The sequence below is a fragment of the Triticum dicoccoides genome, chromosome 4B (assembly GCF_002162155.2).
Source record: "Triticum dicoccoides isolate Atlit2015 ecotype Zavitan chromosome 4B, WEW_v2.0, whole genome shotgun sequence".
NCBI lineage: Eukaryota > Viridiplantae > Streptophyta > Magnoliopsida > Poales > Poaceae > Triticum > Triticum dicoccoides.
Window position 1 is genome coordinate 249,608,433 of NC_041387.1, and position 25,964 is coordinate 249,634,396.

The following is a 25,964-nucleotide window of genomic DNA, read 5'->3' on the forward strand; positions in this document are numbered from 1 at the left end:
CCCAAGTTTCAAGTTTCATAGTGAAATTTTTATTAGGCACACAATTTCAGAATTTATTCCTCCCACCACATCTCCACCCATTAAATTTCCGCAGTATCCCCCCTCCCCCCTACCGGCAGCTCAAACTGCTGTCGCCGCAACCATAGCTTCAACCACATCTATGTTCTGCCCGAGCATCGTCGATCCAGTCAGGTAATGATGTAGGGTAGAACCCTAGATGCCCGATCTTTCATGATTGGAGGGGATCCTACGAAGAACACGAAGAACACGAGGAGAAATCATGAGAGAAATCACTCAACCAACAAGATTTGGTCACACATATGCTAGATCCTCGAAACACAAAGAGTGATACACGATTCAAGGTTAACAAAGGACGATACAAAAGGTCTTCTCCGTGAGGAGGTCTTGAAGGATCTTCCCGTGATGGGGTCTTGAATCCGCTTGATGTAGGGTAGAACCCTAGATGCCCGATCTTTCACGATTGAGGGGATCCTATGAAGAACACGAAGAACACAAGGGGGAAACACAAGAGAAATCTCTCAACCAACAAGATTTGGTCACACATATGCTAGATCCTCGAAACACAAAGAGTGATACATGATTCAAGGTGAACAAAGGACGATACAAAAGGTCTTCTCCATGAGGAGGTCTTGAAGGGTCTTCCGTGATGGGGTCTTGAATCCACTTGGGGGATCTTCTCCGAAGAGGTCGTGAGCTCCGATGGAGAAGTAACCAAGTGGATGAGCAAAGCTCTATCTCAAATACGAGCTAAACCAATGCTAACCCTAACTAGGAGGAGGAGGAGGTCTATTTATAGTCTAAGTGCAAAAGGGGGCAGAATGAAAGGGTACATGGGCCTCGGGCCTGAAGCTGCGCACACACACATGCAGTGGACGTCCGGTCAATATCGGTTGTCCGGTCGCTCGCGGAGGTCCGAACATCCGGTAGGGCTTGGACTTACGCTAATTACGTTCTGTAAACGTGGTACCGGACGTTCGAAGGTGGCGGGTGGTCCGGTTGCCGGTCGTCCAGTCGCTTCGGTCTTCCGCATAATCGACTCGGGAGTGGAATTGTCGGTCGTCCTGTGGGGGCTGGACGTCTGCTCGCTGGGCATGTCACTGATCGTCTGGAGGGGGCCAGACGTCCGCTCGCTGTAGCTCACATCGGCTGGGACTTGGGTCGGGTAGGACTTCAGGCGCCGGACGTCCGGTCCTGGGCGGACGTCCGCTCGCTGGAGCTTCTTCGGTAGCTCTTCTTCTTGTCCTTCGTCCTCACTGTCCTTGCCGTCTTGTCCATTGGATGTAGCTATTCCGTGGCCTTCCTCCAAGTACCTGATCACACATAGTGTTTCCACTTGAGGTAGTAGCCATGTCTCATGTGTAGAAAGTGGTAGTTCGGAGAGGAGCGAGTTCACCTTATCTTCAATAGCCTTTGCTCGAGCTCATGTCATTGGTCCAAGTGGTGTCGTGGGAGATGTAGATACGTCCATGCCACTACTAGAAAACCGGCTATAGCTAATACGGACATTAATGTGGTGCGCCACTACTATATGGCAGTGGCGCACCAGATATAGGTGCGCCATTAGTGGCCATATTAGTAATGGTGCACCTGGTGTTTGGTGCACCATTACTAGTTTTGTCCTGGCCCCACGCCCTTACCCAGACTTAGCAGTGGCGCACCAGGGGTAGTGCGCCATTACTAGTTTTAACTAGTAATGGCGCTCCACACCCACGGTGCGCCACTACTAACAATTTTTTTTCAAAACTAGTAATGGCGCACCACACCCGCGGTGCGCCACTACTAACAATTTTTTTTTCAAAACTAGTAATGGCGCACCACACACCAGGTGCGCCATTAGTAACCCTGGTTACCAATGTCCCATTCTTAGGAGGTGCGCCATTGGTAACCTGAGAGTAGCTAGATATTTTTGACAGCCACCTACCACACTCACTTTCCCCACTTCATTCTCTCCACCTCTACCAAGCTTGGTCTCGGCTGCCTCCTCCTCCTCACCTCATTTGCACCATAGATTCACCCACATTAAGTGGTTAAATTTCCTTTTTTTGATAGGTAAGTAAGGGGAAAGCTTTCTTTATGTTCTAGATCTACTTTTTTCTCCATCCAACAACGTACACACTTTTTATGGCCTAGATCTACGTATGTTTGTGGTGTTGCATATGTTTGTGTTTGCAGGTACCGGTATTTGAAATTCGATAGTTGCCAATATTTTGTCGGAATGTTGATTCATTTCCGTTTCAGTGAGAATTTGGCACTATGCATTCTTTTTGGTCCTATTTTTAGGCAAAGTCATGCCAAAAAAATTTGGTTCTAAAATATCGTTTTGCTCTACCCCGCAGGCGACCATGGTCCACACGATGACCAAAGGCATCGTGAATAGGTTTTTGAGCTCCGCAAAGGCCGAGATGCTTCGAAAGAACGAGACGGAGATAAGATGTCCGTGTCGAAGATGCAAGCTGGGGAGCCTTATGGACCCGGATTCCAGACAGGCGCGGGACCACCTGCTCATGTGTGGTTTCATGGATGGCTATTGGTGGCAAGGTGATGAAGATGATTATGAAGTCGTCCATGGGGGGCGGGGAAGAAATAAGGAAGGACAGCAAGACAATAGCGGCGAGGGCAGGCGAGAAGGCGAAGAATCTCCAGGACATGATCACGAAGTAGATGCAGGACACAGTGATCATGTAGAAGATGCCGGACATGATGAAGAGGAAGATCAAGATGAAGGGCATGATCATGAAGATGAAGATGCCGGAGCAGATGATGATGGACCATTGATGGGCTGGGTGCAGGACCCTCATATTCAAGAGCTGCTTCTCAAGAAGACGGGTAACGCAAGAGCCGCCGCCCGAGAGAAAGCCAAGCTGGATCAACTGGAGATAGACGCGGTTACTCCATTGTATGAAGGATGCAGGCCCGAGGATACCCGCCTGAAAGTAACGCTCATGGCTCTGGAGCTGAAGGTAAAACACAAAATGACCGATGCATGCTTCAACGAGAACATGTCATTCTAGCACGAACGTCTTCCCAAGGGGAACAAGTGCCCAACCAGTTTTGAGGAGGCGAAGAAAATCGTGTGTCCTCTGGATTTACCGCACGTGAAATACCATGTGTGCATGAACGATTGCATGATTTATCGGGACAAGCACATGGAGTCTACCATATGTCCGGTGTGCGGCGTCACTCGATATAAGAAGAGGAAGAAAGCTCCTCGAAAAGTGGTGTGGTACTTTCCGATCACTCCTCGTCTGTAGCGGTATTTTGCGGACCCTAAGCTAGCAAATCTCCTGCGTTGGCACACTGATAGGGAGGAGAAGAAGCGAGAAGATGACGGAAATGATCCGGAGATAAATAAAAAAGACAAGATATTGAGTCACCCTAAGGATGCGAGCAAGTGGCAAGCGTTGAACTTAGAACACCCAGAATTTGGGGACGATCCAAGGAACATTGTGCTGGGCGCGAGCACTAATGGAGTCAATCCGTTTGGTAGCCAGAGAAGCACACATAGCACCTGGCCTGTGTTTGTGTGGATGTACAACCTTCCCCCCTGGATGTGCATGAAGAGGAAGTACATTCACATGAGTATGCTAATTGAAGGGCCGAAACAACCAGGGAATGGCATCAATCTGTATCGGGGGCTGCTGAAAGAGGAGCTAGACACATTGTGGAAAAGGACAGCCAATACGTGGGACACCGCAGCGAAAGAATATTTCCCTATGAGAGCCGCACTGCTCACGATGGTGCACGACTATCTCGGTTATGGATATGTCATGGGGCAGGTGGTCCACGCATTTTGTGCACGCGTCAGGTGCATGGATGACACAACATATCGCCAGCTAGATAGAGATCCTGGGTTTTCAAAAACCGTGTTCATGGGACATCGAAGGTGTCTTCACGACGATGACGCATGGAGAAAACGCAAGGATCTGTTCGATGGTGAAACCGAACCCCGAAGACGCCCGCGTACGAGGAGCAGCGAGGAAATAGACAAGTTGTTAAAAATTGGAAAGAATGCCCACTGCCGGGAAAGAAGCAAAAGGCGCTAGAGCTGCTGTTGAAGGTATGGAAAACGAGGTCTGTTTTCTGGGACTTGCCGTACTGGAAGATCCTCCGTGTGCCTCACAGCCTTGATGTCATGCATATCACAAAAAACGTGTGCGAGAGTCCGCTTGGTACCCTGGTCAACATGCCAGAGAGGACCAAAGATGGGCCAAAAGCAAGGGCATACTTGCAATCAATGGGCATCAGGGAGGAGCTTCACGCAAAATGCCCTAATGGTGATGATGATGATGATGATGATGATGATGAGGCGAAGGACACGGAAAGTCGTCACAAAGGCAAAAAGGCCAAGAAGATCGAATATGACTGCCCTCTCGCGTGCTTCACTCTAAGTCAGGAGGAGACCGAGCAGTTTTTCACTTGCCTCATAGGAGTAAAACTTCCTTACGATTACGCGGGGAAGATAAGCAGATACCTAGACTCACCGAAGCAGAAGTTCAGCGGGATGAAGTCTCACGACTGTCACGTGTTGATGACGCAGATACTTCCAATTGCAATCCATGGGATCATGGACGCACACGTCTGTGAAATACTATTTGGCCTATGCAACTTTTTCGACATCATCTCTCAGAAGTTGGTTGGCGTTAGGCAACTCAGCAGGCTACAGGAAGAGATCATGGTGATACTATGCGATCTTGAGATGGACTTCCTGCCCGCATTCTTCGACATTATGGTGCATCTGCTGGTCCATATCGTGGAGGATATCATCCATCTCGGGCCGATGTTCCTGCACAACGTGATGCCGTTCGAAAGGATGAATGGTGTCATCAAAGGATACGTTCGCAACGGGGCACGTTCTGACTGAAGAGTGCATCTCCTACTGCACGAATTATCTAGGCATCGAGAACCCCATTGGTCTGCCTGTCAATAGGCACCTCGGCAGGCTCACTGGATGGGGTCACCGTGAGGGTCGCCATGAAATGCATGTCGACTTCAAGGGCCGACTCGCCGACTTTGAAAGAGCAAACCTAGTCATGCTACAACACATAGACGTGGTCGATCCTTGGGTGGTAGAGCACAAAACCTTTATTGAGAAGACGTACAATGACCGAGGCAACAGAGGACGGACGGATATATAATCAAAGAGCACAACTCATGTTTCACACGTTGGTTCAAGGACAAGCTTCTATCGTACCCTTTACATGAGGATTCTTCCGCGGAAGAAAAACTCATATTCGCCTTGTCACAGGGCGCCGAGCACAACCTGACGACCTATGAGGTGTACGATATCAACGACCACACATTCTACACCGAGGAAAAGGACATGAAGAGCGATTATCAGAACTTCAGGGTAACGATGGAATCCTACACCAGTAACGACAAGGACAGATACTACGGAAGGATCGAGGAGATCTGGGAGCTGAGCTACGCTAGAGAGAAAGTCCCGATGTTCCGTGTCAGATGGGCTAAGAGCGTCCTAAAAGAAGACCGGTATTTCACCACCATGGTTATACCCGAAGCCAAATCCAAAACCGCGGGCGCACGTCACCGCGAAAAATGAGCCATGGGTACTGGCTTCCCAAGTGGACCAATGCTTCTTCGTTAACGACCCGTCAAAGCCCAGTCGTGTTGTCATGAGGAGAGGCAAAAGGAACATCATCGAAATGGATGGAGTCTCCAATGAGCAAGACTTTGACAAGTACGGCGACCCGAAGATGGAAGATGAAGACAACAATGAAGTATCATACACCACAAGAAGAAGCAGGACCACCCTACCTAAAGGATGTCCGTTCAAGAGAAGAACTCCATTGGGCAAGAAGATTGTGAAAAGATAGCTAAGATCGAATCACGACGTGTCGGCCGCGTGTGTGTGTGTCAGTGGCAAGCTCAATTATTACATGCAACTAAGTTGAAGTATGGAAATGTCATTTCTTCTGTTCTAGTCCTTTATCCAGTAACCTCTTCTGTTCAAAATAGTGGGGATTAATGTTGTTTGTACTTACCTTCCTTTTGTAACTTCTCCATCACCAAGTTGAAGTATCGACCACCTTCTTCTTGCATTTGAAATTTTTGTTATTCTCCCTCTTGTTTTGTTGCAAATCATCATTTACAGGCACCTTGGGCTTCTTTGTGTTTTCTTCTGGTATTTTAATTGTTTTTATTTATGTTTATTCTTGTAAAAAAAGTTAGTAATGGCGCACCAGGAGAAGGTGCGCCATTGCTATCATGGTGTTTATGGCGTACCCCTAGAAGGTGCGCCATTGATATACCAATTTTTATTTATGTTTATTCTGGTATTTTATTTTTCAGTGTTCCTTTTCCTGCTTAAATTTGCAAACATTTTTTGAAAATGCGAACATTTTTCTAATTCACAGAAAGTATTGAACTTGTTAATATTTTTTGAACTCATGAATATTTTTAAATTTCATGGGCACTTTGAATTCATGAATATTTTTTCAAATTTGATGATATTTTTTCATATTCATAAATATTTTACCAATTCACAAATGTTTTGCAATGCAAGTATTTGAAAACTAGTAATAACTACTTATATCGTAACATTTTAAAATTTATGGTCATTTTCTAAAAAATTATTACATGCAACTAAAAATCCAAAAGAAGTTAGTAATGGCGCACCAGGAGAAGGTGCGCCATTGCTATCACGGTGTTTATGGCGCACCCCTAGAAGGTGGGCTATTGGTATACCAATTTTTATGGCGCACCCATAAATGGTGAGCCATTGCTAACCCTCCCCCCACTAAAAGATCCCAAATCCCCAATCCCCAATCTCACACCTCTCTCAGCCCTCGACCTGCTACCCCCGACCTGCGCCGCCGCCCCGACCCACTGCGCCACCACCCCTACGTGTGTTGCCGCCCTGCTTCCTGGCCCCCCTCCCCACTTGCCCCCTCGCGCTTCCCGTCGCCCTCTCCGCCTTCTCCTCTCCCCCAGATCCGCGTGGCAACCCGCGTGCGATGCGCCCGTCGCCGGCCACCTCGCACCGCCGTGGCAACCGTCGACCTCGTGCCACACCGACATGCCCAAGCACTCCACCTCCCTCGACTACGTCTCCCCGGACAAGCCGCAGGACACCGGACGCCACCGCGACGCCTTCCCCGCCACCGGCTTCCTCCTTGGCCCGACGGACTCCGTCGATAATTCGCTCCGGCAAGCTCTCCCCTGAGCCCGCTTTGCTCACCTACAGGTCACGGTGAGCTCCTCCATCGATCCCCTCCTTCTCCCCTTCGGTCTCTTGCTGTTGTGTGTTGCTGTTGCTGTGCCTCGCCTGGCTGCGCCGCCACGCTTCTCGCTCGCTTGCTCCTCCCTAGACGCAGCCAGCGCCCGCGCCTTTCGGCCGCTGCCCCTCGCACGCGTCTCAGCTGCCTGTTGCAGCCATCGCTGTTGCTACTTGAGCCGCTGCCACTGCTTTGCTTGCTGCTGCCTACTTTATGTAGTTCAAGTGGTTCTAGGTTGTTTCTACTGTTGTTGGTACTATGGATATAGTTGTTGGCACTGACACGTCTCCAACGTATCTATAATTTTTTATTGTTCCATGCTATTATATTACCCCTTTTTGGATGTTTATGGGCTTTATTTTACACATTTATATCATTTTTGGGACTAACCTACTAACCGGAGGCCCAGCCCGTATTACTGTTTTTTTGCCTATTTCAGTATTTCAAAGAAAAGGAATATCAAGCGGAGTCCAAACGGAATGAAACCTTCGGGAGCGTGATTTTTGGAACGAACGTGATCCAGAGGACTTGGAGTGCAAGTCAAGAAGCAGCCAAGGCTCCCACGAGATAGGAGGGCGCCCCCCCTATAGGGCGCGCCCCCTGTCTCATGGGCCCCTCGGGCGTCCACCGACGTACTTCTTCCTCCTATATAAGCCTACGTACCCCAAAAAATCCAGGGAGCAGACGAAACACAATTTCCACCACCGTAACCTTCTCTATCCGCGAGATCCCATCTTGGAGCCTTCGCCGGTGTTCTGCCAGAGGGGGAATTGACCGCGGAGGGCTTCTACATCAACATCCTTGCCCCTCCGATGAGTTGTGAGTAGTTTACCACAGACCTACGGGTCCATAGTTATTAGCTATATGGCTTCTTATATCTTTTTGGATCTCAATACAATGCTCTCCCCCTCTCTTGTGGAGATCTATTCGATGTAAACTCTTTTTGCGGTGTGTTTGTCGAGATCCGATGAATTGTGGGGTTATGATCAAGTTTATCTATGAATAATATTTGAATCTTCTCTGAATTCTTTTATGTATGATTGAGTTATCTTTTCAAGTCTCTTCGAATTATTGGTTTGGTTTGGCCTACTAGATTGATCTTTCTTGCCATGGGAGAAGTGCTTAGCTTTGGGTTCAATCTTGTGGTGTCCTTACCCAGTGACAGAAAGGGTTGCAAGGTACTTATTGTACTGTTGCCATCGAGGATAACAAGATGGGGTTTATATATCATATTGCTTGAGTTTATCCCTCTACATCATGTCATTTTGCTTAATGTGTTACTCTGTTCTTATGAACTTAATACTCTAGATGCAGGCAGGAGTCGGTCGATGTGTGGAGTAATAGTAGTAGATGCAGGCAGGAGTCGGTCTACTTGTTGCAGACGTGATGCCTATATACATGATCATGCCTAGATAATCTCATAATTATTCGCTTTTCTATCAATTGCTCGAAAGTAATTTGTCTACCCACCGTAATACTTATGCTATCTTGAGAGAAGCCACTAGTGAAACCTATGGCCCCCGGTTCTATCTCTTATTATATTTGCCTCCAATTTACTTTTATTTGCATCTTTACTTTTTGCATCTATATTATAAAATACCAAAAATATATTTATCTTATCTTACTATCTTTATTAGATCTCACTTTCGCAAGTGGCCGTGAAGGGATTGACAACCCCTTTATTGCGTTGGTTGCGAGTTCTTTGTTTGTTTGTTTAGGTGCGTGGGACTTTTGAGGAGCCTCCTACTGGATTGATACCTTGGTTCTCAAAAACTGAGGGAAATACTTACGCTACTATTGTTGCATCACCCTCTCCTCTTCGAGGAAAACCAACGCAAGCTCAAGACGTAGCAAGAAGGATTTCTGGCGCCATTGCCGGGGAGGTCTTCGCTCAAGTCAAGACATACCAAGTACCCATCACAAACTGATCTGCCTCGCATTTACATTATTTGCCATTTGCCTCTCGTTTTCCTCTCCCCCACTTCACCCTTGCTGTTTTATTTGCCCTCTCCTTCCCAATCTCCTCCTCTCCTTTTCGCTTGCCTTTTTTTGTTTGCTTGTGTGTTGGATTACTTGTTGCCATGGCGCAAGATAATACCAAATTGTGTGATTTCTTGAATACCAATAATAATGATTTCCTTAGTACTCCGGTTGCTCCTCTTAATGATGTTGAGTCTTGTGAAATCAATACTTCTTTGCTAAATCTTGTTATTGAAAGAACAATTCGTCGGCCTTCCTAGCGAAGATGCCGCTACTCATCCAAACAACTTTGTTGATTTGTGTGATATGCAAAAGAAGAAAGATACGGATAACAATATTGTCAAATTGCAGTTATTTCCGTTTTCTCTTAGAGATCGTGCTAAAGTTTGGTTTTCGTCTTTGCCTAAAAATAGTATTGATTCTTGGAACAAGTGCAAAGATGCTTTTATCTCTAAGTATTTTCCTCCCGCTAAGGTTGTCACTCTTAGGAACGACATTATGAATTTTAAACAACTTGATCATCAGCATGTTGCCCAATCTTGGGAAAGAATGAAATTGATGCTTCGCAATTGCCCTACTCATGGTTTGAATTTATGGATGATCATACAAAAAATTTATGCCAGTTTGAACTTTGCTTCTAGAAATCTCTTAGATTCGGCCGCGGGAGGCACGTTTATGGAAATCACGTTAGGAGATGCTACAAAACTTCTTGATAATATTATGGCTAATTATTCTCAATGGCACACCGAAAGATCTTCTAGTAAAAAAGTGCATGCTATAGAAGAAACAAATGTTTTGAGTGGAAAGATGGATGAACTTATGAAGTTGTTTGCTACCAAAAATACTCCTCTTGATCCCAATGATATGCATTTGTCTTCCTTGATTGAGAATAATAATGAATCTATGGATGTCAATTTTGTTGGTAGGAATAGTTTTGGAAACAATGCTTATAGAGGAAACTTTAATGCTATACCGTTCCCTAGTAATTTCTCTAATAATTATGGAAATTCCTACAATAATTCTTATGGTAATTTTAATAAGATGCCCTCTGATTTTGAGAATAGTGCGAAAGAATTTATGATTTCTCAAAAGAATTTTAATGCTTTGCTTGAAGAAAAATTGCTCAAAGTTGATGATTTGGCTAGGAACGTTGATAGACTTTCGCTTGATGTTGATTCTCTTAAACTTAGATCTTCTCCTCCCAAGCATGATATCAATGAGTCTCTCAAAGCAATGATAATTTCCATTGATGAGTGCAAGGAAAGAACCGCTAGATTGCGTGCTAAAAAAGATAGCTTTATAAAAGCATGTTCTTCTAGTTTCCATGAAAATAATGATGAGGATCTTAAAGTCATTGATGCGTCTCCTATTAGATCTATGTTTTGCAATATGAATCTTGATAATTATGGGACTGATGATGAATCAACTTTGCCTAGAAGGCGTCCCAAGAATTTGGAGTTTTTAGATCTTGATGCTAAATTTGGTAAAAGTGGGATTAGAGAGGCCACAACTTTAAATAGCGTTGAACCCACAATCTTGGATTTCAAGGAATTTGATTATTATAATTTTTCTTTAGAAGGTTGTATTTCCTTGTTGCAATCCGTTGTTAATTCTCCTCATGCTTATAGTCAAAATAAAGCTTTTACCAAACATATTGTTGATGCATTGATGCAATCTTATGATGAAAAACATAATTTGGAAGTTTCTATACATAGAAAACTTAATGATGAGTGGGAACCTACTATAAAGATTAGAATTAAAGATTATGAGTGTTTTGCTTTGTGTGATTTGGGTGCTAGTGTTTCCAAGATTCTGAAAACTTTATGTGATATTCTAGGTTTCCATGATCTTGATGATTGCTCTTTAAATTTGCACCTTGCGGATTCCACCATTAAAATTCCAATGGGAAGGATCAATGATGTTCTCATTGTTGCAAATATAAATTTGGTGCCTGTGGATTTTATCGACCTTGATATAGATTGCAATATTTCTTGCCCTATTATTCTTGGTAGACCTTTCCTTAGAACGATTGGCGCGATTATTAATATGAAGGAAGGGAATATTAGATTCCAATTTCCATTAAAAAAGGCATGGAGCACTTTACAAGAAAGAAAGTCAAATTACCTTATGAATCTATCATGCGGGCTACTTATGAATTTAGTGCCAAAGATGGCACTTGTTAGATCTATCTTTGTTTTTATGCCTAGCTAGGGGCGTTAAACGATAGCGCTTGTTGGGAGGCAACCCAATTTTATTTATGTTTTTTTGTTTTTGCTCCTGTTTAGTAATAAATCTTGCTTCTACCTTCTGTTTAGATGTTTTTTTATCTTTTAATTAGTGTTTGTGCCAAGTAGAACCTATAGGATAACCTATGATGATAGTTGATTTGATTCTGCTGAAAAACAGAAACTTTGCACACACGATTATAATTTTGTTAAATCACGGAAACGTGATTTTGCATTGATTCTTTTTTCTTATGTTCAATAAATAAATTGTCCAGGACTTCCTATTTTTTAGGATTTTTAGAGTTCTAGAAGTTTGCGTTAGTTACAGATTGCTACAGACTGTTCTGTTTTTGACAGATTCTGTTTTTCGTGTGTTGTTTGCTTATTTTGATGCATCTATGGCCATTAAAACAGTTTATAAACCATAGAGAAGTTGAAATACAGTAGGTTTAACACAAAAATAAATAAATAATGAGTTCATTACAGTACCATATGTGGTGGTTTTGTTTTCTTTCACTAACGGAGCTTATAAGATTTCCTGTTGAGTTTTGTGTTGTGAAGTTTTCAAGTTTTGGGTAAACCTTTTATGGACTATGGAATAAGGAGTGGAAAGAGCCTAAGCTTGGGGATGCCCAAGGCATCCCAAGATATTCAAGAGTAGCCAAAAGCCTAAGCTTGGGGATGCCCCGGGAAGGCATCCCCTCTTTCGTCTTTGTTCATTGGTAACTTTACTTGGAGCTATATTTTTATTCGCCACATGATATGTGTTTTGCTTGGAGCGTCGTGTATTATATTAGTCTTTTCCTTTTAGTTTACCACAATCATCCTTGCTGTACACACCTTTTGGGAGAAGCCTATTTGATTAGAATTTGCTAAAATACTCTATGTGCTTCACTTATATCTTTTGAGCATGATAGTTTTTGCTCTAGTGCTTCACTTATATCTTTTAGAGCACGGCGGTGGCTTATTTTTGAAGAAATTTCTAGTCTCTCATGCTTCACTTATATCTTTTTGAGAGTCTTTTAGAACAGCATGGTATTTTCTATGGTTACAAAGTTGGTCCTAGAATGATGAGCATCCAAGTTGGGTATAATAAAAACTATCATAGGAAGAGAATCGGATGCTATGATCAATTTGATGCTTGATAATTGTTTTGAGATATAAAGGTAGTAATGTTAGGGTCATGCTAGTGGGTAATTATGAAATTGAGAAATACTTCTGTTGAAGTTGGCAAGTCCCGTAGCATGCATGTATGGTAAAAGTTGTGTGACAAATTTGTTGCATGAGGTGCTCTTTTGATTGTGTTCCTTATAAGTGGCAGTCGGGGACGAGCGATGGTCTTTTCCTACCAATCTATCCCTCTTGGGGCATGCGTAGTAGTACTTTGCTTTGAGGGCTAAGTAGACTTTTGCAATAAGTATATGAGTTCTTTTTGACTAATGTGAGTCCATGGATATACGCACACTCATCCTTCCACTTTGCTAGCCTTTATTATTACCGCACAACTTTCGCCGGTATCATGAACCCTTTGTTTACCTTCCTCAAAACAGCCACCATACCTACCTATTATGGCATTTCCATAGCCATTCCGAGATATATTGCCATGCAACTTTCCACCGTTTCGTTTATGACACGTTCCATCATTGACATCGTATTTGTGGCAAGGCCACCTTCATAATTTTCATACATGTCGCTCTTGATTCATTGCATATCCCGGTACACTGCCGGAGGCATTCATGTAGAGTCATATCTTGTTCTAGCTTTTAGTTGTAATTCTTGAGTTGTAAATCCATAAAAGTGTGATGATCTTCATTATTAGAGCATTGCCCTAGTGAGGAAAGGATGATGAAGACTATGATTCCCCCACAAGTCAGGATGAGACTTCGGACTTTACAAAAAGGAAAAAAAAGAAGAAAAGAAGAAAAAAGAGAAGAAAAAAATAAAATGAGAGAAAAAGAGAGAAGGGACAATGCTACTATCTCTTTTTCCACAATTGTGCTTCAAAGTAGCACCATGATCTTCATGATAGAGAGCCTCCTATGTTGTCACTTTCATATACTAAGTGGGAATTTTTCATTATGGAACTTGGCTTGTATATTCCAATGATGGGCTTCCTCAAAATGCCCTAGGTCTTCGTGAGCAAGCGAGTTGGATGCACACCCACTTAGTTTCTTTTGTTGAGCTTTCATATATTTATAGCTCTAGTGCATCCGTTGCATGGCAATCCCTACTCATTCACATTGATATCTATTAATGGGCATCTCCATAGCCCGTTAATATGCCCAGTTGATGTGAGACTATCTTCTCCCTTTTTGTCCTCACAACCACCACCATAGTGCTATGTCCATGGCTTGCGCTCATGTATTGCGTAAGAGTTGAAAAAGCTGAAGTGCGTTAAAAAGTATGAAACAATTGCTCGGCTCGTCATTGGGGTTGTACATGATGGGAGTATTTTGTGTAATGAAAATGAAGCATGGCCTAAGTATATGATTTTGTAGGGATAAGCTTTCTTTGGCTATGCTATTTTGATAGGACATGATTATTTGTTAGTATGCTTTGAAGCATTATTATTTTTATGTTTTGTAAGCTTTTATTTTGAATCATTTGGATATGAACATTCATGCCACAATAAATAAAATTACATTGAGAATTATGCTAGGTAGCATTCCACATCAAAAATTTCTTTTTTATCATTTACCTACTCGAGGACGAGCAAGAATTAAGCTTGGGGATGCTTGATACGTCTCCAACGTATCTATAATTTTTGATTGTTCCATGCTATTATATTACCCCTTTTTGGATGTTTATGGGCTTTATTTTACACATTTATATCATTTTTGGGACTAACCTACTAACCGGAGGCCCAGCCCGTACTACTGTTTTTTTGCCTATTTCAGTATTTCGAAGAAAAGGAATATCAAAAGGAGTCCAAACGGAATGAAACCTTCGGGAGCGTGATTTTTGGAACGAACGTGATCCAGAGGACTTGGAGTGCAAGTCAAGAAGCAGCCGAGGCTCCCACGAGATAGGAGGGCGCCCCCACTATAGGACGCGCCCCCTGTCTCGTGGGCCCCTTGGGCGTCCACCGACGTACTTCTTCCTCCTATATAAGCCTACGTACCCCAAAAACATCCATGGAGCAGACGAAACACAATTTCCACCACCGTAACCTTCTGTATCCGGGAGATCCCATCTTGGAGCCTTCGCCGGGGTTCTGTCGGAGGGGGAATCGACCACGGAGGGCTTCTACATCAACATCCTTGCCCCTCCGATGAGTTGTGAGTAGTTTACCACAGACCTACGGGTCCATAGTTATTAGCTATATGGCTTCTTCTCTTTTTTTGGATCTCAATACAATGTTCTTCCCCTCTCTTGCGGAGATCTATTCGATGTAAACTCTTTTTGCGGTGTGTTTGTCGAGATCCGATGAATTGTGGGTTTATGATCAAGTTTATCTATCAATAATATTTTAATCTTCTCTGAATTCTTTTATGTATGATTGAGTTATCTTTGCAAGTCTCTTTGAATTATCAGTTTGGTTTGGCCTACTAGATTGATCTTTCTTGCCATGGGAGAAGTGCTTAGCTTTGGGTTCAATCTTGCGGTGTCCTCACCCAGTGACAAAAAGGGTTGCAAGACACGTATTGTATTATTGCCATCGAGGATAACAAGATGGGGTTTATATCATATTGCTTGAGTTTATCCCTCTACATCATGTAATGCGTTACTCTGTTCTTATGAACTTAATACTCTAGATACAGGCAGGAGTCGGTCGATGTGTGGAGTAATAGTAGTAGATGCAGGCAGGAGTCGGTCTACTTGTTGCGGACGTGATGCCTATATACATGATCATGCCTAGATAATCTCATAATTATTCGCTTTTCTTTCAATTGCTCGACAGTAATTTGTCCACCCACCGTAATACTTATGCTATCTTGAGAGAAGCCACTAGTGAAACCTATGCCCCCCGGGTCTATCTCTTATCATATTTGCCTCCAATTTACTTTTATTTGCATCTTTACTTTTTACATCTATATTATAAAATACCAAAAATATATTTATCTTATCTTACTATCTTTATTAGATCTCACTTTCGCAAGTGGCCGTGAAGGGATTGACAACCCCTTTATTGCGTTGGTTGCGAGTTCTTTGTTTGTTTGTGTAGGTGCGTGGGACTTTTGAGGAGCCTCCTACTGGATTGATACCTTGGTTCTCAAAAACTGAGGGAAATACTTACGCGACTAGCTGCATCACCCTCTCCTCTTCGAGGAAAACCAACGCAAGCTCAAGACATAGCCGACACTACTTGGGTCAAGATTGTATATACAGTTGTCTAGGTTACAGAAATTTTTTGAACAATATGTCATGCTACCAGTCATGATGATGATCATTGTAAATTCAGTAGAACTGCTGTTGTACAATAGTTGCTGCTTGTGATGATCATTGTACATTCAGTACAACTGTTACTAAGAATGGGGTACCAAATTTCTTGTCATCCTGCTAATGAAGATATTATAACCTGAGAATTATTAGTGTTGCATGTCATGTATAGAATCAGAAATTACCATCATTCTTTTGAAAATTCAGTTAGAGCCATAGCCAAGTAATCAGTTTCATCCGTTTCAAGAAAGTAAGTGTTTCATGAAAAGCAATCAGTTTTTGGTGTACTCATCAGTTTTTGGTATATGTGTTGTCTTTATCTAAATACCATTTATTGGCATTTCTTGTATGGTTTAGTACATCATCTACTGGTGGTTTAGTTGTATATTGTACATGTCATAGTCCTGATTGTTGCATATAGTGATAACTCTTTCTTTGCTTTAGCTATTTCAGATGGTTTAGATGCATGCTTATACTCCTACTATAGCAGGTGCATGTCTTATGCTTGTGTACCTATATACATAATAGTACCCATGTGTAGGTGGGTGTATGTATTCTGCTTACAACAGATGTTTAGTATGCATGCTATCAATGTCCTATTTCTGGTTATCGACTATATCTTTCCTTGCCAATTCCCTCTCCCAAAGAATTAGTCAATGGGTACGCGGGACAACTCGAGTGCATTCTCCGGAGCACCGTCTCGATCAACACCGAGAACCTAAGGCATCGTGACCGAGGGAATTGCGCAACCTCCTCTTCACGAAGCTGCACGAATGATACAAGTTCCCCGGTGACTTCGCAAACACACGCCTCTCAGGGAATAAAGTGAATAGTGCCGCCCTCACAAAGATGAGCACGACCCTGGCTACTTGGAGATCCGCGGTGAAGAGAAGGATTGAAAAAGGTGATAGTTATGAGAAGATCAAGGAGAAAAATCCTTCTATCAGCGAAGATGACTACAAGGAGTTCAAGATCAAGTGCGAGAGCAACGCAACCGTGGAATCAAATCAGTGGAGGAAAGATATGCGGGACTTGAACTTAGGGGTCCACCAACTCGGTCCCGGCGGTTATAGAGTGGCGGAACCTATATTGGACAAGGAGGACGCGGAGCGTGCCGAGCAAGGCCTACCGCCTCGCTTCGAGAAATACCGTGACAAGCAGACCAGGAACTATGCCAGGGCCCGGTACAAGGTGGACCCGGTAACAAAGGAGCTTACCACGGATCCGAAGACCAAGGCGCTTGAGCTTGTTCTGGTAAGGAATACACCCCCGCGTAATTAGCTCCATATGGTTGCATTCTAAATAATGAAGCCAAATTTCTAAATGGTTCACGTTCCTTCCACAGGAAACTGAAAGCAGTAGTGCGGGGTCTCAGAGCTCCCCGTGTGCCCCTTGGGACACCACTTTAAATAGGGCGTTGAACATAGTGAAACACAAGGATAAGTTCAGTAAGCCGTCGTCAGCTGGTCGTGTGGCCAGCAAAGGCTTGTCCATGAAATGGTCGGAATACTATAAGGCTGGGTGAAAGGAGAGAAAGACCAGCTCGGAAAGCCAGGAGCGCGAGGTTAAAGAACTCAAGGCACATTCCGGAGACAATCCAAGAGCAAGTGCGAGACCACCTGGGAGCGACGATCACCGCCATTATGCCTACCTTGCTTGAGGGGCTGCAGGTGTGGATTGCGGGCGGCCAACAAGGGCCGCCCCCGATTCCCAGCTTCATGGGCAGCAACTCGCACAAAACGCCGGCATTGGTCTCTCCGGCGAAGGCGGCATTGGTGTCTCTGGCGCCGGCGCCGGTATTTGAGCTTAATGCACCCGGTAGGTGTGGGAAGAATACGTCGGCCGGCACCTCGGCAACAAGCGGCCCCTCCATCACTTGCACGCCCGCCGTTGGCGGTGCCTCGACATTAGCCGAGCTTGACGCCATCACGGTAACTAAGCCTCGGTCGATGACTTCATCTCCTTGCCTTTTACTGGGCATCCCTGACGCCCTACATGTTTTCGCAGGGTGCCGCCGACGTTCCATGCACTCTCCTGCACTTCGTGGACGGTGAGTTGGTCGATGTCGCCAAGGCCAAAATCGTTCAATCGGGCAACCGTGTGTTCCACGGTAATCCGATGCCACCCACCGTGTATAGGGTTCAACTGGTTCGGGTGCTACGGGGCTGCGATGACTTGTTACCTCTGTTTTGACCCCCTGGGGCCGACGAAGATGATGTGATGACCCTCAGCGCCTGCTTAAGCTGGCCCTTGCTTTGGCCGAAGAGCCAGTTTCGTTTGGGGGCGGGGAACACCACCCCATAGAGAACACCACCAGTCATGCCGGTGCCAAGCCATGGCAAGACCGCCGCAACGCTACCGCCGTCAGCTGATCCGGACATGCATATGGCACAGGATCCGGATGACGACGACGGTACATTTTCCAACATCGATAAGTACTTCAACAAACATGGGTACGGTGACGAATTCTTGGGGCCTCCTTCTTAGGAACCCAACCCTGCAAAAGACGATCGCAATCTAGCTGGTACCACAGAGAAACCCAATTGCTACAGACGTCATCTGGTGTTCAGTTCTCAGGAGACGCCTCCAGCTTCTGCCTTTTCCGAGACTCAAATAGCCGAGGTGTGAAATATTATCAGCCCCAACACACTCAAGAAGGTGGTCTCTGAGCAGAACTCGATTCCATTACAGCAGAAGAAGCAGAAGGGACGGAAAAGAAAAAAATAACAATGGTGCGAGCTAGCCGGCACCGAGTACGATCCGTGCTCAGGACGGGCCACCAATATCTAAGGATATCTCGAGGAGGGTGCATGTGGTGGGTAGGCCGATGCTACCGACTAATCTTCTCAATGCTGCAACTGGGGCTATGCGGAGTCTGCATGACTGTGCTCTTTCTATGGAGAAGCGGCGTCTCTCCGAGAATGATGTGGCATACCCGGTTTTCGTGGCCAAGGTGCCAGAGGGCAAGGGCTTTGTCGATAGCACCATCCAGCGTATGATCGTCCTGCGGAATGATGACATCTTCGCTATGTTTAACCTTCATCTGCTGCACTACACCTTAATTTGGCAATTTTCGCTCAGTATGGAGATGCGGATCATTAGAGACAAGACCACGGACATCGTGATAGTCAACCCCTTCTACATGCGTGCCAAGATCTTGGGCACCGCTGGGGACCGGCAAGTCACAAGTTCATACCTCGAAGGCGTCATTCTGGCGAACCCAGATAAGGATAACTTCCTCGTGCCTTACTTTTCCAAGTAAGTCATCCCCTCACCGCCCCGTAACATATGATTTCTTAGATTTCGATCGTTTTTATTTTTCTAACATCCCGTGTTTTGTGTAGTGACATACATTGCACACTCATCCTCTTAAGCCTGAAATATTCCATGGCCACGTATTTCGACTCGGATCGTCAGTCAAAGAAAGACTACACAAATATCAAGAAAGTTCTTGATCATGCTCTCCCCGGCTACGCCAAATCTGGAGGCACGTTTATGAGGCCAATTTGTAGGTACGGCAAGCACGTGTTCACCCACGTAACGACGTTCCCCTGCATCAAGCAGCTGCCTGCCAGTCAGAAGGATGCCTACTATGCTCTCCATCACATGCGGGCGATCGTACGGGACAATAATCACCTTATGCTACCAAATAATCTCAAAGGCTGGGCCGCACGCTTGTCGGCAATCCAGGACGCGGACATCAGTCAAGAATTCTTTCGTATCCAGTCGGAGTTTGCGGAAATCATCTTTCAAGATGTCCTTCGTACCTCGGGGCAGTTCTACCTCAAATATCAACCGTCCAACAGTGAAATAGAAACAACGCTACAAATGTAGGCTGACAACGACCGCACATTCATGACCATCACGATAGACGGCGGCTTCATCCACGCTCCGGTCCCTGAGTCGAGTCGAAAGTATTGATGCTATGTAGTTCTGAAATATCGATTAGCTCATGTTGTAATTAAACTTTAATGAACTTGTATGTCTCTTTAGTTTGGACAGTCGTTCAACTTATATGTAATCAATGCTATTTATTAGTAGGACCATGAATCGTGCTATTAATGTGTTGCTTTTCTCTTCCGATCCTTTTGTTGCATACTTATATATTGCTTATATGTTATCTGTGTATTGCACCTAACGTTTTTTTGGCTAGTGCATAGAGATGCCGTCGTATGTCGTGTACAAGGGTAAGGTTCCCGGAGTCTACAACGACTGGGAGGAGTGTCGGAGACAGGTTCACGGTTTCAGAGGTAACAGTTACAAAGGGTACACCACTAGGGCGGAGCCGGAAGCTAGATACGCGCACTATCTAGAGGGAGAGAGGAGGGAGCGGAGGTGGAACCGGATGAAGACCAGTTTCATCACGATGATGCTCATCGTGACCGCATCTCTCTTCTGTGTGATGGTAGTTTAGGTGATCAATATAGACTTTGTAATGTGACGACGAACTCGGCTAATATGATGAACTTTGCTAATGTCTCGAGACCTAAACTTGGCTAATGTTTGAACTTTGTTTGCTATTTCGAATTTGGAGACTAATATGATGAATTCTATTGTGCGATGTTTATATTCTGTGCTGTAACGTATTTTGTAACCTGTGCAAATACCAGAAAAGCAAAAAATAATAATTCCTAATATTTATAGTGGCAAATATGGCCCCTAGTAGTGGCGCACCATATTGAGCATTAGTGGCGCACCAAGGCTAAATACCAGTGGCGCATTATGGGGCATAGTAATGGCGCACTTGGGGGCGTACGTGAAGGTAAATATGCCCCCTAGGAGGCATAGTAATGGCGCACTGTTGGACATAGTAATGGCGCACGATGTGGTGCGCCACTATCATCTGGGATACTAATGGCGCACCAGAGGTGCGCCATTACTATTTGTTACTAGTGGCGTGTTAATAGTGGCGCACCTATAGTGCGCCATTAATAGCAAAAACTGGTGCGCCACTAACAGCCTTTTTTCTAGTAGTGTGCGGATGATCGTGGGATGTTCCGCATCATCTCCCCCTTGGGAAAGATCCGACCTCGGATCAAAAGCTTCATCACCATGGTATGGTGAGAGGTCTTTGACATTGAAGATGTTGCTCACGTTGTACTTTTTGCTTGGGAGTCGATCTTGTAAGCGTTGTTGTTGTAGTGTGCTAGCACCTTGAAGGGTCCATCGGGGGCACGGGGTAGAAGTTTGGACTTGCATTCGTTGGGGAAGCGTTCCTTGCGAAGGTGTAGCCACACAAGATCTCCGATGTTTAATATCATGGGTTGTTTGTTGATGTTGAGTTTGGTCGTGAGTCATTGTACTTGGCGCTGATGGTGTGCCTTGTATCTTCATGCATCTTCTTGAGGTAGCTTGCTCGTGCACTCACGTCCATGTTGGTGCGCTCTTGTAGTGGAAGAGGAAGAATGTCCAATGGGGACAATGGGTTGGAACCATAGACGACCTCGAAAGGGGACTTGCTGGTAGTCGAATGTCTTGCGCGGTTGTAGGCGTACTCGGCGATGGGTAGGCACTCCTCCCACTCCTTGATGCTCCTCTTGATCAACACACGTAGTAGAGTGGAGAGTGTTTGGTTCGTCACCTCCGTTTGGCCGTCGGTTTGAGGATGGTATGCTGAAGAGAACAAGGGTTTGATTCTGAGCTTGGCGCATAGAGTCTTCCAAAAGTAACTCAAGAACTTGACGTCAAGGTTCAAGACAATCGTCTTTGGCACTCCATGGAAGCGCAAGATTTCCCTACAAAAAGATTTGCAATATGTGAATCATCATCTATCTTGTTGCATGGGATAACATGAGCCATCTTAGAGAATTGGTCCACAACAACAAACATGAAATCCTTTACATTTTGAGTTCTAGGCAAACCAAGTACAAAGTTGTCGGATTTCGGGTTCCGGCAGACCCTTGAGGTTCGAACTCTAGGGTGCACATGAAGATCTTTCCCCTACCAACTCACGTCTCGAAGCCTCGCAAGGAATCTAGGCTAGAAAGAAGAACACACAAGGGACACAGGGTTTATACTGGTTCAGGCCACCATTGTGGTATAATACCCTACTCCAGTGTGTGGTGTGGTGGATTGCCTCAGGGGCTGATGAACAGTACAAAGGAAGAACAGCCTCGCGAGACGTGTTCTTGAGCTGGTGCGATGAACTGCTTGGGTGAGTTCAGTCGCGTCTCTCTCTCTAGTCTACCCCAAATCTCCCCTTCTTACTCTATGGTGGCTAGCTCTATTTATAGAGGGAGGCCCAGGGCCTCTTCCCAAATAATGAGCGGGAAGGGCACCAACAATTGGCCATTTTGAAGGGGAACATCTAGTACACTTATCCTGACTAAAGTTGGTCTTTGACTGCCAAAGACTCTGACGTGACGCCGTCCTGGGCTCCACGGTGACCTCGATCCTGTCGTCCCGCTGGTCTTGGTCTTGTTGCACTGAAACGGTAACCTTTGCCTGATGCCTTGGCCTGTGCTTGCCCCCTTTGCACCAAAGGGGAAACAAGGACACTGTGCAGGCCGGCGCCCGCCTGGCACCTGCCTGGTCTCGATCATCATGGCTTGCATCACGGGCACCTCGCGAGGTACCCTGCCTTGATCTCTCTGCCTCCTCGCGAGCGCGCCTGATGAGGCTGCTCCTGAGAAAGCTTCCTGTCGTCCTCCCCGCGAGGCTTGGCCCCTCGCGAGGGTCTTGAGCTTGAGCTGATGAAGCTAGACTACACTGGGCCTCCGCTTGAGCCACACCCAGGCAGGCAGGTCTGGGGACCCCCGTTCCCAGAAGCCCGACAAAAGTCCATGCTAATGTCTTCACAAGGTTGATAAGGAATAGGAAGGGGCATGTAAAGACCATGGGATTGAGATTTTGACTTAGCTTTGCGACATGTAGAGCATCAGTTGGTGAAGCGTGAGACGTCGCAGAACATCTTGGACCAAAAATAGTTCTTTGAGACCGTAGTGAATGTCTTGTCACGTCTAAAGTGTCCCATTAGTCCGCCTCCATGAGCCTCTTGAAAAGGGAGCAAACAAAGAGAAGACTTGGGAATGCAAAGTTTGTTAGCTCTCATAAGGTAATCATCCTTGATGTGATAGCGTTCCCAAGATGTATGCGTCAAACACTTGGCATAAGGAATTGCAAAAGTAGGATCATGCGCATACAAGTCTTTTATGTGCTCAAAGCCAATGACACTCAATTCAAGTTTAGTGACAAGCATGCATATGCGGGAAAGAGCATCTGCCACAACATTTTCCTTACTTTTGATGTACTTGATGACATAAGGAAATGACTCAATGAATTCACTCCACTTAGCATGACGCTTGTTCAACTTAGTTTGACCCTTTAGGTACTTGAGCATTTCATGATCGGTATGGATAATAAATTCATGAGGGCGAAGATAATGTTCCCATTCACACAAAACTTGCACTCTGGAAAGTTTCATGACCATATATGTCACACCCTAGCTAGTCATGCATTAGAGTGTTGCATCATGTTTACTCTTTCATCAGAAACTTGAAATGGGGATTTGTGAAACCCTCAGAATCATTTCTGAAAATGACCCAAATAAAAATTTCTCCAAAATGGTCCAAGAAAATGCTCATGTTGCTCTCTGAAAATATTGGACAGAGATAAAAATCAAACCAATATTTTTAAGAGCTCATAAGTATTTATTTTGGGCATTTGGAATTAATGCATAAATATTTGCATTGGAAATATATTAGTTATATATATTAATATATGTCCAAAAATTATGCCACCTATTGGGGAGCTCTGGAATAATATATCTAGCTCCTGCAAAAATTGGCATAAGGTTATAAAATGATTTAATATTTTATTTAAATCAAAACAAATGTCAGAAATTAGAAAAACAAAAATAAATAAAAGGAGGAGCTTACCTGGGCTCCTCCCTGTCCGGCCCAGCCAGCTGGCCGGCCCGGCCAGCAGGCGGCCCAGCCCGCCTCCCTCCTCTGTCGTCTTCGTCCTCGACAGAGGGAGGGGAGTGTGCCCGGCGCGCGCGCGCGCCACCGCGCCACGCCACCAGCTCGCCTGCCTGCCTGCCCCTCCCCTCCTCGTCTGGATGGCCTGGAACGACGCCACGCCCTCCCCCTGCTCTCTCTCACTCTCCCTCGGTTCTTCCCCTCCTCTCCCTCGCTCTCCCTCTCCCGTGTCCGAACGCCACCATCGCCGCCGTTCGCCATAGCAGCCGCCACCGGCCACCCCTCGCCCCTCCGCTGAGCTCAGGAGCTCCGCCGCGACCCCCTCTTCCTCCCCACCAAGCCAAGCCCCTCGGGAAGCTCTGCATCGCCTCCACGCCATCGTCTTTGTCCTCGACCGCCGCCGATGGTCGCCGTCGATTCGCCGCCGTTCGTGCTTCCCCGAGCTCGCTGACCCTCCCTGCATGATCCCCGTGAGTCCCTGCTTCGTTTCCCCCTAACCCCATGTTCGATTTCGAGCTCTAGCCGCCCCTCTACCGGAGCCGAGACGCTCCGCCGCACGGGCTCGTCGCCGGCGAAGCCCCGGTGACCATTTGGTCACGGGCGTGCACCCGTTGTGCTTGCCGCGACCCGTAGAGCCCCTCCAGCGCCTCAGCTCCCTCGCCTGCGAGCAGCAGCGCCGATCCCAACCGCACCCGAACTCCGGCCGCCGCTCACGAGCTCGCCGTCGTCGGTACCGGCCACCACAGGCACGGCCACCACCACCGTTCGACGCGCGGGAGCAAGGGCTCTCCAACGAGCCCAAGCACGGCCTCGCCCGTGCCCTGTAGCGCGTTTCCGTATCGCGCCGCCGTCTCGGGCCTCGCCGGCGTCATGTCGCCGGTGGGTTTGACCTGTTCGACCTGGGGTTTGACCCCCCCAGGGTCACTGACGCGTGGGCCCCGTCGGCCAGGTGGTTAGATTAGCGCTAATCACTGTTAGTTAACCCCCCTGACACTGACCAGTGGGCCCCAGCGCCACTAACTCCTAACTAGGATTAAATTAACCCTGTTAAACCCCCCCTATCACTGACGTGTGGACCCCACACGTCAGGTTTGACCCCAGCCAGCCGCAGTTGACCACTGACGTCATGCTGACGTCATGCTGGCGCAATATATATATTTCTGGATTTAATTAAATCAGGAAATTCCAGAATATTATTTAAACTTCAAAAATTCATAACTTTTATTCTGTAACTCCAAATCAGACAAATTATATATGAAAAATGATCAGAAAAATCCAATCTATCCATCTGTACTATTTTCATGCATGATCAAACAAGTTAAATTGGTGTTTAAAGCAGAACAAGGAAAAGCACTTTAAAAGGCCATGCTTGAGTTTGAAATTTGAATCTTTGATTCAAATTGGTTCAAACCCTTCTGGTTTTAGTTGCATTAGCCCAACACACTCATATTGCCATGTTTCATGCATGCATCATATTGTTGCACATTGTTTGGTGATGGTTGTGTATCGGTGTCCTTTGCGACAGGTTCTGCCTCTGAGGAGTACCGTGATTACCCTAACGAAGAACCGTATCAGTGCATCGAACCATCAGGCAAGCAACCAACCATTTGATCATATCGATACAATCCCATGTTCTCGCTCCTGCTCTCTTTTACTGCATTAAGACAACGCGTTTCAAACTGCTGTGTGCTACAGTAGTTGAACCCATTTCCTCTGCATGACCTGTCATTGCCACAGTAACTAGATGAAACCCACTAGCATGTGTAGGAGTTGTTTGAGCCATATGTATGTGTTGTTCCTACCTTGCTATGCCTGCTATGCTTAGAGTCGTGTCAGGTCTGGTTCATCTGGGTGATGGGCTAGAGTGAAATGATTATGTCGGTAATGAGAGTGATGTGGTGAACACGATTTGGTAAAGGTATCGATGAGAGGCCATGTACGAGTACATGGTGGGTTGTTTCATTGAAGCCGACCTTAAGCACTGAGATCTGTATGTGTGATTTAAGAATCAGCTACTACCATGCATTGGGCCCGAAACCAATGGACCCTCTCGGCTTCTTATTCACCCTAGTTCTCCGTCCAGGAGTTGCAAGTAGTTTCTGGTGTTTGTAGCCTACTGGAGACCGTGGACAGCGCTGACCGTAGGGGTGGGCTGTGATGCGGTAGGTACGTGGCACGGTGTACCGAATACCCGTTAGGTGTCTCGG